The sequence below is a fragment of the Blennius ocellaris genome (genome assembly GCF_963422515.1).
Source record: "Blennius ocellaris genome assembly, chromosome: 2".
Classification (NCBI taxonomy): Eukaryota; Metazoa; Chordata; class Actinopteri; order Blenniiformes; family Blenniidae; genus Blennius; species Blennius ocellaris.
Genome location: NC_137651.1, coordinates 33,006,309 through 33,016,167, shown reverse-complemented (window position 1 = coordinate 33,016,167; position 9,859 = coordinate 33,006,309). Strand labels below are relative to the sequence as shown.

At 55.3% G+C, this 9,859-nt stretch overlaps 1 protein-coding gene across 1 annotated transcript in view; it reads left to right on the top strand.

The window, feature by feature from the left end:
* Positions 1-7,402: 7,402 nt before the first annotated feature.
* LOC308143739 (dual specificity protein phosphatase 14-like) overlaps positions 7,403-9,859 on the top strand; it is a gene marked incomplete at its 3' end in the record, with an annotated part of 3,489 nt that continues 1,032 nt past the window's right edge. The window contains exon 1 of the mRNA XM_080514645.1: positions 7,403-7,585. The remainder of the gene's footprint in view (positions 7,586-9,859) is intronic.

Genomic DNA, 9,859 nt, shown 5'->3' with positions numbered 1-9,859 from the left:
GGTTTCGACGACGTTTTTTTCAAAATAAAAGTCAACTTTTTTTTTTTTTTAAAGTAAACTTAAAAAAATGACCATTAACCGGTCTAGAGGATCGTGCCCACCCCGACAGGCGGTCTTCGCGAGGTCCCGGCCAACGCTGCTTGCAGCTTTAATTAGATTTGCAACCCGTTCAGGGTCCATGTGCCTTTTTACCGGACGTCACCTGGGATGGACGGATGGACCTCCGTCAGGTAACCCCAACCCTCCTTTTCTTCACAATATAGTTCAGTTAAACACAAATAGTTGAAATTCGTTAAATTCTACAGCAGAAACTAACAGCTGTGCTTCAGTAAGACTCAATGAGAGTCTGCAATGTTGGCTGTTCTGCACACATGGTTTAATCTTCAAACATTGAAATGTCTGGACATGGTGGATTCTAAGACACACACTTGATGTACAAAGCTAAAAACAAAGTGGCAGATGGAGCAGATGACGGTGTTCCTCCGCCCACGCTCCATCTTCATCCAGCTCGGAGGGGGGTGGGGGTGTGGAGGGGGAGGGGAGGGGGTGGGGGGGGGGGGGGGCGGGGGGAGACCACATCCTCGTCTGGCGTTAAAAGGCCTCTTCTGGTGGAAGGACACGCCGCCGCATGTGACCGTCCTGCAGAACCAGCAGGGCGGACCTCACAAGGACACACACACACACACACACACACACACTGACACACACACACACACACACACACACACACACACGTTCTGCTGCTCCGGTCATTATTACAGGCGAGTGATTAACGCAGAGGTGAAGCCATCAACACAAGAGGTTACCATGGCAACCAGGTCTGTGGCATGTAGGAGTCTGAAAAGAGGACTGGGGGGTGGTGGGGGGGAGGAGGGGGGAGCGAGAGGGAGGGTGGAGGAGGAGGAGGAGGGGGGGTGGAGGACGAATTCACCCTGTTGCTCATCTGCCGGGCAGAGGAGGCGTGACGAACCAGAGCAGTGGTGTGTGTGTGTGTGTGTGTGTGTGTGTGTGTGTGTGTGTGTGTGTGTGTGTAGCTCCTGATGCATCCATGGTCGTTTTTTTTTATTTTATTTGCCGGGGTGTTTTTTTTTGGCGGGGGGGGGGTAGGGGGGGTTGTTTTCCTTCCTCTTCTTGCACAGCAGCCGCCTCTCATGTTGCCACAGCAAACACTCAGATCCCGTGTATATTTCACAGCTGGAGCGATGGGGGGGGTGGAGGAGGGGGGGTGGATGTTGAGGGGGGAGGGGGGTGGAGGAGGGGGGGTTGAAGGGGGGGGGGGGGGGCGCCTGTGGGATCAGCAGCGACTTAATTTAGCCCTGCCCCCCATCACCCAGCAGCTCTCTCTCCTTCCTCCTCGTCTTTCGCCGCCGGCAGAAATAATCATTGTGGTGTTTGGGCCCAGATCCTCGTCGCTGGTTTGGTGTTCCAGGTTCCTTCGGCAACGTCTGTGGAACCCGGCAGGTCTATTGAGCGGCGGCACGTTCGAGGCAAGAATGGCGAATGGCGGCGGCCTCTGCTCTGCTAGCCTATCAGCTCAGTGTCACAGACGACTCCTTCCTCCACGCCGTGGCTGCAGGCGCTCGCTGTTTCGGCGTAAGTCTTCAGTCAGCGCCGCACCGGCGAGATTGTGAGGACGCGTATTTTTAAAAAAAACAAGAAAAAACGCCACGCCATCTTCCCAGAATGCCTCTGACTCATCTGACATTTCAGTCCTGGACCTGAGCCCCCCCCCCCCGCCTGAGCTCTACCCTCCCCCCCCTTTATCTCTCCATCATCTCCTTGTCGTCGCCCAGTTGCTTTGCTTCTCTCTCGAGCGTTTCACACGGCGCCTCTTTAAACATTCGTCAGGTGAATTTCAATCAACGCCGCCTCTTATCTCGCCGCTCGCTTCACGCCGCCGCTCGCTTCACGCCGCCGCTCGCTTCACGCGGATCTTTCCACTCAGGGCGACAAGGCAGCGGCTGTTGGAGGTCTAGAAGTTGCCCTTCTCCTCCAGGCCACCGGGGGCAGCGGTGAGATCTGGAAGTAAAAAGGCCCACGGAAGAGCCGGGGTGTTTGTTTTCCCCCGTGCAATACTAGGTCCTAACCTTATTTCATAATTAGATTAAGCGTTACAAATGTGTGTAAGTTGGCAGCAGTGGAGCTCTGACATTTACTGCAGCGCGACCATGTGCGACCTGCAGCGCGACCATTGTGCGACCTGCAGCGCGACCATGTGCGACCTGCAGCGCGACCATGTGCGACCTGCAGCCAGCGCGACCATGTGCGACCTGCAGCACGACCAATGTGCGACCCTGCAGCGCGACCATGTTCGATCTGCAGTGCGACCATGTGCGACCTGTAGCAACGACCATGTGCGACCTGCAGCGCGACCATGTGCGACCCTGCAGCACGACCATGTTTGACCTGTAGCACGACCATGTGCGACCTGCAGCGCGACCATGTGCGACCTGCAGCGCGACCATGTGCGACCTGCAGCACGACCATGTGCGACCTGCAGCGCAACCTGTAGCGCGACCATGTGGGACCTGCAGCACGACCATGTTTGAACCTGTAGCACGACCATGTGCGACCTGCAGCGCGACCAATTGTGCGACCTGCAGCGCGACCATGTGCGACCTGCAGCGCGACCATTGTGCGACCTGCAAGCGCGACCATGTTTGACCTGCAGCGCGACCATGTGCGACCTGCAGCACGACCATGTTTGGACCTGCAGCGCGACCATGTGCGACCTGTAGCACGACCATGTTCGATCTGCAGTGCGACCATGTTTGACCTGCAGCGCGACCATGTTCGATCTGCAGTGCGACCATGTTTGACCTGTAGCACGACCATGTGCGACCTGCAGCGCGACCATGTGCGACCTGCAGCACGACCATGTGCGACCTGCAGCAGCGACCCATGTGCGACCTGCAGCGCGACCATGTGCGACCTGCAGCGCGACCATGTGCGACCTGCAGCGCGACCATGTGCGACCTGCAGTGCAGCGCGACCATGTTTGACCTGCAGCGCGACCATGTGCGACCTGCAGCACGACCATGTTTGACCTGCAGCGCGACCATGTGCGACCTGTAGCACGACCATGTTCGATCTGCAGTGCGACCATGTTTGACCTGCAGCGCGACCATGTTCGATCTGCAGTGCGACCATGTTTGACCTGTAGCACGACCATGTGCGACCTGCAGCGCGACCATGTGCGACCTGCAGCGCGACCATGTGCGACCTGCAGCGCGACCATGTGCGACCTGCAGCGCGACCATGTTCGATCTGCAGTGCGACCATGTGCGACCTGTAGCACGACCATGTGCGACCTGCAGCGCGACCATGTGCGACCTGCAGCACGACCATGTTTGACCTGTAGCGCGACCATGTGCGACCTGCAGCGCGACCATGTGCGACCTGCAGCGCGACCATGTGCGACCTGCAGCGCGACCATGTTTGACCTGCAGCGCGACCATGTGCGACCTGCAGCACAACCATGTTTGACCTGCAGCGCGACCATGTGCGACCTGTAGCACGACCATGTTCGATCTGCAGTGCGACCATGTTTGACCTGCAGCGCGACCATGTTCGATCTGCAGTGCGACCATGTTTGACCTGTAGCACGACCATGTGCGACCTGCAGCGCGACCATGTGCGACCTGCAGCACGACCATGTGCGACCTGCAGCGCGACCATGTGCGACCTGCAGCGCGACCATGTGCGACCTGCAGTGCGACCATGTGCGACCTGTAGCGCGACCATGTGGGACCTGCAGCGCGACCATGTGCGACCTGCAGCGCAACCTGTAGCGCGACCATGTGGGACCTGCAGCGGTTGGCGCCGGGTTGAAATGAAACTGGCAGGTAGAGAACCAGAGGGAATCACCTTCATCTCATGTGCATTAGGACTTTATGACCAACCTCTTTATGACTCGGAGTCTTCTGACCCTTTGATCTTTCTGAGGGTCACAGCTGGAGGCAACCTGAACAGACTTGAGCTACGAAGAGTCCAAGAGGAGTCAGCGCTCCAGAGAACCTTCTTCACACCGTGACAGGATGATTAAACCCGGTGCTTCACTTTCTTGTCGGTAAGCGTAAGATGGAGCGAATCTCCGTCTGGCGGCTGCAAACCACAAAGCCGCCGCTCATCCCACACGTGCATCGTCCTCCTGCATCGTCGCATGCAATGTGACTCTCTTTTTTTTGGTTTCTGGGGTTTCGAAGTCCCGACATGTTCCAGGATTTCAACCTAGAACATTTGTTGACAGGAAGCATTGTGGGAAATAATCTACCAGACTTGTTCTGACGGTTTCAGCCGTACGTCTTCAGAGAACATTTATCTCCTATATCTATAGATCTATACATCTATCCCTATATCTCCTCATGCTGCTGAACTGGACGTGTGCTGAGACTCACTTTTCATTAGACGTTCGATTTGGACACAATAATTCACACGTTTTGCGCCGAGAAGCTCTAATGAAACTCTGACATCCACGTCAGGCGGAGGGTAGGGTCGCTACGTCACATCACACCGGAGGGAGTTTAACATGGAGACGTTGGAGGGCAGCAGAGGAGGAGGAGGAGGAGGTGGAGGAGGAGGAGGAGGAGGTGGAGGAAGATGAGGAGGAGGAGGAAGAGGAGGAAGAGGAGGAGGAGGAGTTGGTGGAGGAGGAAGAGGAGGAGGAGGAGGAGGAGGAAGAGGAGGAGGAGGTGGAGGAGGAAGAGGAGGAGGAGGAGGGAGGAGGAAGAGGAGGAAGAGGAGGAGGAGTTGGTGGAGGAGGAAGAGGAGGAGGAGGAGTTGGTGGAGGAGGAAGAGGAGGAGGAGGAGGAGGAGGAAGAGGAGGAGGAGGTGGAGGAGGAAGAGGAGGAAGAGGAGGAGGAGTTGGTGGAGGAGGAAGAGGAGGAGGAGGAGGAAGAGGAGGAAGAGGAAGAGGAAGAGGAAGAGGAGGAAGAGGAAGAGGAAGAGGAGGAAGAGGAGGAGGAAGAGGAAGAGGAAGAGGAAGAGGAAGAGGAAGAGGAGGAGAAGGAGGAGGAAGAGGAAGAGGAAGAGGAAGAGGAAGAGGAGGAGAAGGAGGAGGAAGAGGAAGAGGAAGAGGAGGAGGAGGAAGAGGAAGAGGAGGAGGAAGAGGAGGAGAAGCTGATACACGTGTTATTGCTTCTGCATTCATTGTCAGTTCATGTCATAGTGTGACGAGTTCAGAGCACGCAGTCCAGACCTGCTGCACCCTGCTGCGCCTTACTGCACCCTGCTGCGCCTTGCTGCATCTTGCTGCACCCTGCTGCGCCTTACTGCACCCTGCTGCACCCTGCTGCGCCTTACTGCACCCTGCTGCGCCTTACTGCACCCTGCTGCGCCTTGCTGCATCTTGCTGCACCCTGCTGCGCCTTACTGCACCCTGCTGCGCCTTACTGCACCCTGCTGCGCCTTACTGCACCCTGCTGCGCCTTGCTGCATCTTGCTGCACCTTACTGCACCCTGCTGCGCCTTGCTGCACCTTGCTGCACCCTGCTGCGCCTTGCTGCACCTTACTGCACCCTGCTGCACCCTGCTGCGCCTTGCTGCACCTTGCTGCGCCCTGCTGCACCTTACTGCACCCTGCTGCGCCTTGCTGCACCCTGCTGCGCCTTACTGCACCCTGCTGCGCCTTGCTGCATCTTGCTGCACCCTGCTGCGCCTTACTGCACCCTGCTGCACCCTGCTGCGCCTTACTGCACCCTGCTGCGCCTTGCTGCATCTTGCTGCACCTTACTGCACCCTGCTGCGCCTTGCTGCGCCTTACTGCACCCTGCTGCGCCTTGCTGCACCTTACTGCACCCTGCTGCACCTTACTGCACCCTGCTGCGCCTTGCTGCACCTTGCTGCGCCCTGCTGCACCTTACTGCACCCTGCTGCACCCTGCTGCGCCTTACTGCACCCTGCTGCGCCTTGCTGCATCTTGCTGCACCCTGCTGCGCCTTACTGCACCCTGCTGCGCCTTGCTGCACCTTACTGCACCCTGCTGCACCTTACTGCACCCTGCTGCGCCTTGCTGCACCTTGCTGCGCCCTGCTGCACCTTACTGCACCCTGCTGCGCCCTGCTGCACCTTGCTGCTGTGGTGAAGCAGCCAGTATTGAATACAGCGCAGTGTTTCCCTCCACCAGTAGGGGGCAGGAAGTCATTATGTGGTATATTTCTAATGTCAGGAGTCTGGTGGTCGTTTGTCGAACTGTGAAGTGTGACGGAGGAAATTCACATTATTTCACCTCCGTCTCTGTGACGTGACGGGAAAAGAAAAGAAACGAAGCTTTTGGCCTAAAATCACTTCTTTCTTACCATTTTGACAGACAAACTTTATTAAAGTTGATTAAAGTTTGAAAAAATAAGAGAAAGTTTTACTGAAGGTCAAAATTAATTAACTTTAATGAGTTACAGTAAATATCAACATGTTGGACACAAGAGGGCGCCGTGTCGTCTCTGAAGGAAACTTTGTTCCAGTGTTTGTTCCAGCGTGTGTCACAGGAGCCTCACCAGGAACCTCACCAACCAGGAACCTCACCAACCAGGAACCTCACCAGGAACCTCACCAACCAGGAACCTCACCAACCAGGAACCTCACCAACCAGGAACCTCACCAACCAGGAACCTCACCAGGAGCCTCACCAACCAGGAACCTCACCAACCAGGAGCCTCACCAACCAGGAACCTCACCAACCAGGAGCCTCACCAACCAGGAACCTCACCAACCAGGAACCTCACCAACCAGGAGCCTCACCAACCAGGAGCCTCACCAACCAGGAACCTCACCAACCAGGAACCTCACCAACCAGGAGCCTCACCAACCAGGAACCTCACCAACCAGGAGCCTCACCAACCAGGAGCCTCACCAACCAGGAGCCTCACCAACCAGGAGCCTCACCAGGAGCCTCACCAGGAACCTCACCAACCAGGAGCCTCACCAGGAGCCTCACCAACCAGGAGCCTCACCAACCAGGAGCCTCACCAACCAGGAGCCTCACCAACCAGGAGCCTCACCAGGTAAAACTGGAAGCGTTAAATTAAAATATAGAAGAAAATGTTTCTTGATTTCAGCTTCAGGTTGTTTGATTGACTTCATTTCAAACTGCTCGTGTTATTTAAAATAAAGAATAATGAAAGATGTGAGGAGGAGGAGGAGGACCTTCCTCCAAGGCCCCGCCCACCTCCTCCTCTGCTCCAATGGGAGAGCCTATGCTGCTCCTCCTCCTCCTCCTCCTCCTCCAGTGTGGCTCTGCTCGGCCGCCACACGGACCCTCCTCTCCACCTCTCCTCCTCTCCTCCTCTCCTCCTCTCCTCCTCTCCTCCTCTCCACCTCTCCACCTCTCCTCCTCTCCACCTCTCCTCCTCTCCTCCTCTCCTCCTCTCCACCTCTCCACCTCTCCTCCTCTCCACCTCTCCTCCTCTCCTCCTCTCCTCCTCTCCTCCTCTCCTCCGTGTGACGATGCAGCAGCAGCAGCTCGCCTCCGCCCGGCCGCGCGCACCGACCGCGGGTGGATGAGATCCGCCGCTGCGAGCCTCCGCCTGCGCCCCGGTCCCGGTCCCGGTCCCGGTCCCGGTCCCGGTCCCAGTCCCGGTGCCACGACCCGGTAAGTTGAGTTACGCATCAGACACGTGAGCCCCGGAGCGCCACGTCCGGTCTGATCCGGTGGAACCGTGATGAGTTGGTGCGCGTGACTGAGGAGGAGGAAGAGGAGCGGGAGCGCGCTCCTCTTCCTCCTCCTCAGTCACGCTTCCTCACCTCCTTGTTTGTTTCCTCACCTCCTTGTTTGTTTCCTCACCTCCTTGTTTGTTTCCTCCTTGACGTTCAAACCCGACGACCCAACTTGTTGACGCACGCGCACGTGGACGAGGAGCGCGTGCGCAGAGAGGCGCGCTCGTAGCGTTGATCAAACTTGTGGAGTCATTCACTTCGCCGCACACACACACACACACACACAGACACACACACACACACACAAACACACACAGAGACACACACAGAGACACACACACACACACACACACAGACACAGACACACACACACACACACACACACAGACACACACACACACACACACACAGACACAGACACACACACACACACACACACACACACACACACACAGACACACACACACACACAGACACACACACACACACAGACACACACACACAGACACACAGACACACACACACACAGACACACACACACACACACAGACACACACACACACACAGACACACACACACAGACACAGACACACACACACACAGACACACACACAGACACACACACAGACACAGACACACACACACACAGACACACACACAGACACAGACACACACAGACACACAGACACAGACACACACACACACACACACACACACACACCTCGCCGGGTTTCACCGCTGAACACGACGGACTGTAATCAATGATCAATAACCTTCAACTTCACGAGCTCATTCGCTTTAATGAACGCCTATGACGTCACGCTTGTGCTTCTCGTGTCGCTCTATTTCAAATTCAGTCACTTGGACTTTGAATTCCGAGTTCAGTGTTTCTGAGACTCGAGCTGCGATTATGAGGCTTTTTTCAAGATATTCTGCAGCTTTACTTTATCTTTTATTATTCTGGCTTTTAAAATGAAGCTCATCCAAATGTCGCTTAAGATTAATAGAGAGATAAACACGTGCAGCAAGACACGATATTCAGTCACATTAAAGACACGTAAATCTGTTTAATATTATTCTGGGTTAGTTTAGTCCTTAAATTGTCAGAATTTGTTGTCAAAATTATAATGGAACCTCTATTTGTGGCCTGTTGCCGAATAAACTGGAGCAACGTGACCTATTATATCATCAATCAATAGTTTTGGTCCAGAAAACGACAACATTAGTGTAAAATACAAAATATTGCAGAGTTTGGATGATTTAATTTGTTATTTGTCTTTTTTGGTTTATTATGGAGCTGTTTTGGTTTTAAAACGACTTAAAGTAACTTCCCGCGAGCCGGCGGCCAGCAGACGTTCCGCTGCTTCACACTTCATTTCTGCCACGAGGATCTTTAGTTGAACACAAACGTCCTCGTGTTTTGTTTTTGTTTTTAAACACTCATACATCAGATCAGGTCAATCGTTTATCCTTAAAAACATTAAGTAACGTTTAATAATCTACAAATTCAAATGAATCCTGCAACACCCCTTCGTTCCAGACCCAGGCTCTCGGGCCCTCGAGCTTTTCTGATCCGCGGAGCTTCGTCTGCTGAAACCGCGTGTTTCCGGCTCGCTGCAAACTGTGACCTGGACGGAGGCGGAGTCTCAATGAGACGCAGAGTGACGAGTCAGGAAGTCCGTTCCGCAGTTTGCGGTCAGCTTCAGCGTGCTACGGAACTTAGCGCCGTTGTGCTAAGCGGATTCGGGCGGATTTTACGCTCAAAACATCGCAAAGTCTCGACGTGAATGTTTGTGAAGCCGTTTGTCCGGCGAGGCGGACGTTCTGCCGCCGGACGAGGAGAACCACTCGCTCCTCCGCGGAAGCGGGCGATTCACACCTCCGCCGCGCCGCCGCGTCCTCCTCCGCCGCGCCGCCGCGTCCTCCTCCGCCGCGCTGAACTCCCTGAAAATAGTCCCGGTCATTTGTGTTTGTTAGAGCCGGACATGTTAAGATGGAACTGCTTTATTACGAGACGATGACGTCACGGAGCTCCAACACGTCGCACTCCTTCCTTTCCTCGCCTTCCACCGACCTCACGCTGCTTCTGAGACACAAACATGGAAATTCCCTGAAACGTTCCTACATTTCCTGTCCAGACCAGTTTCTTCCTGCTTCATGGAGAACCTGGAGTCACACTGGAAACTTTGGTGTTTGGTCACGTGACGAC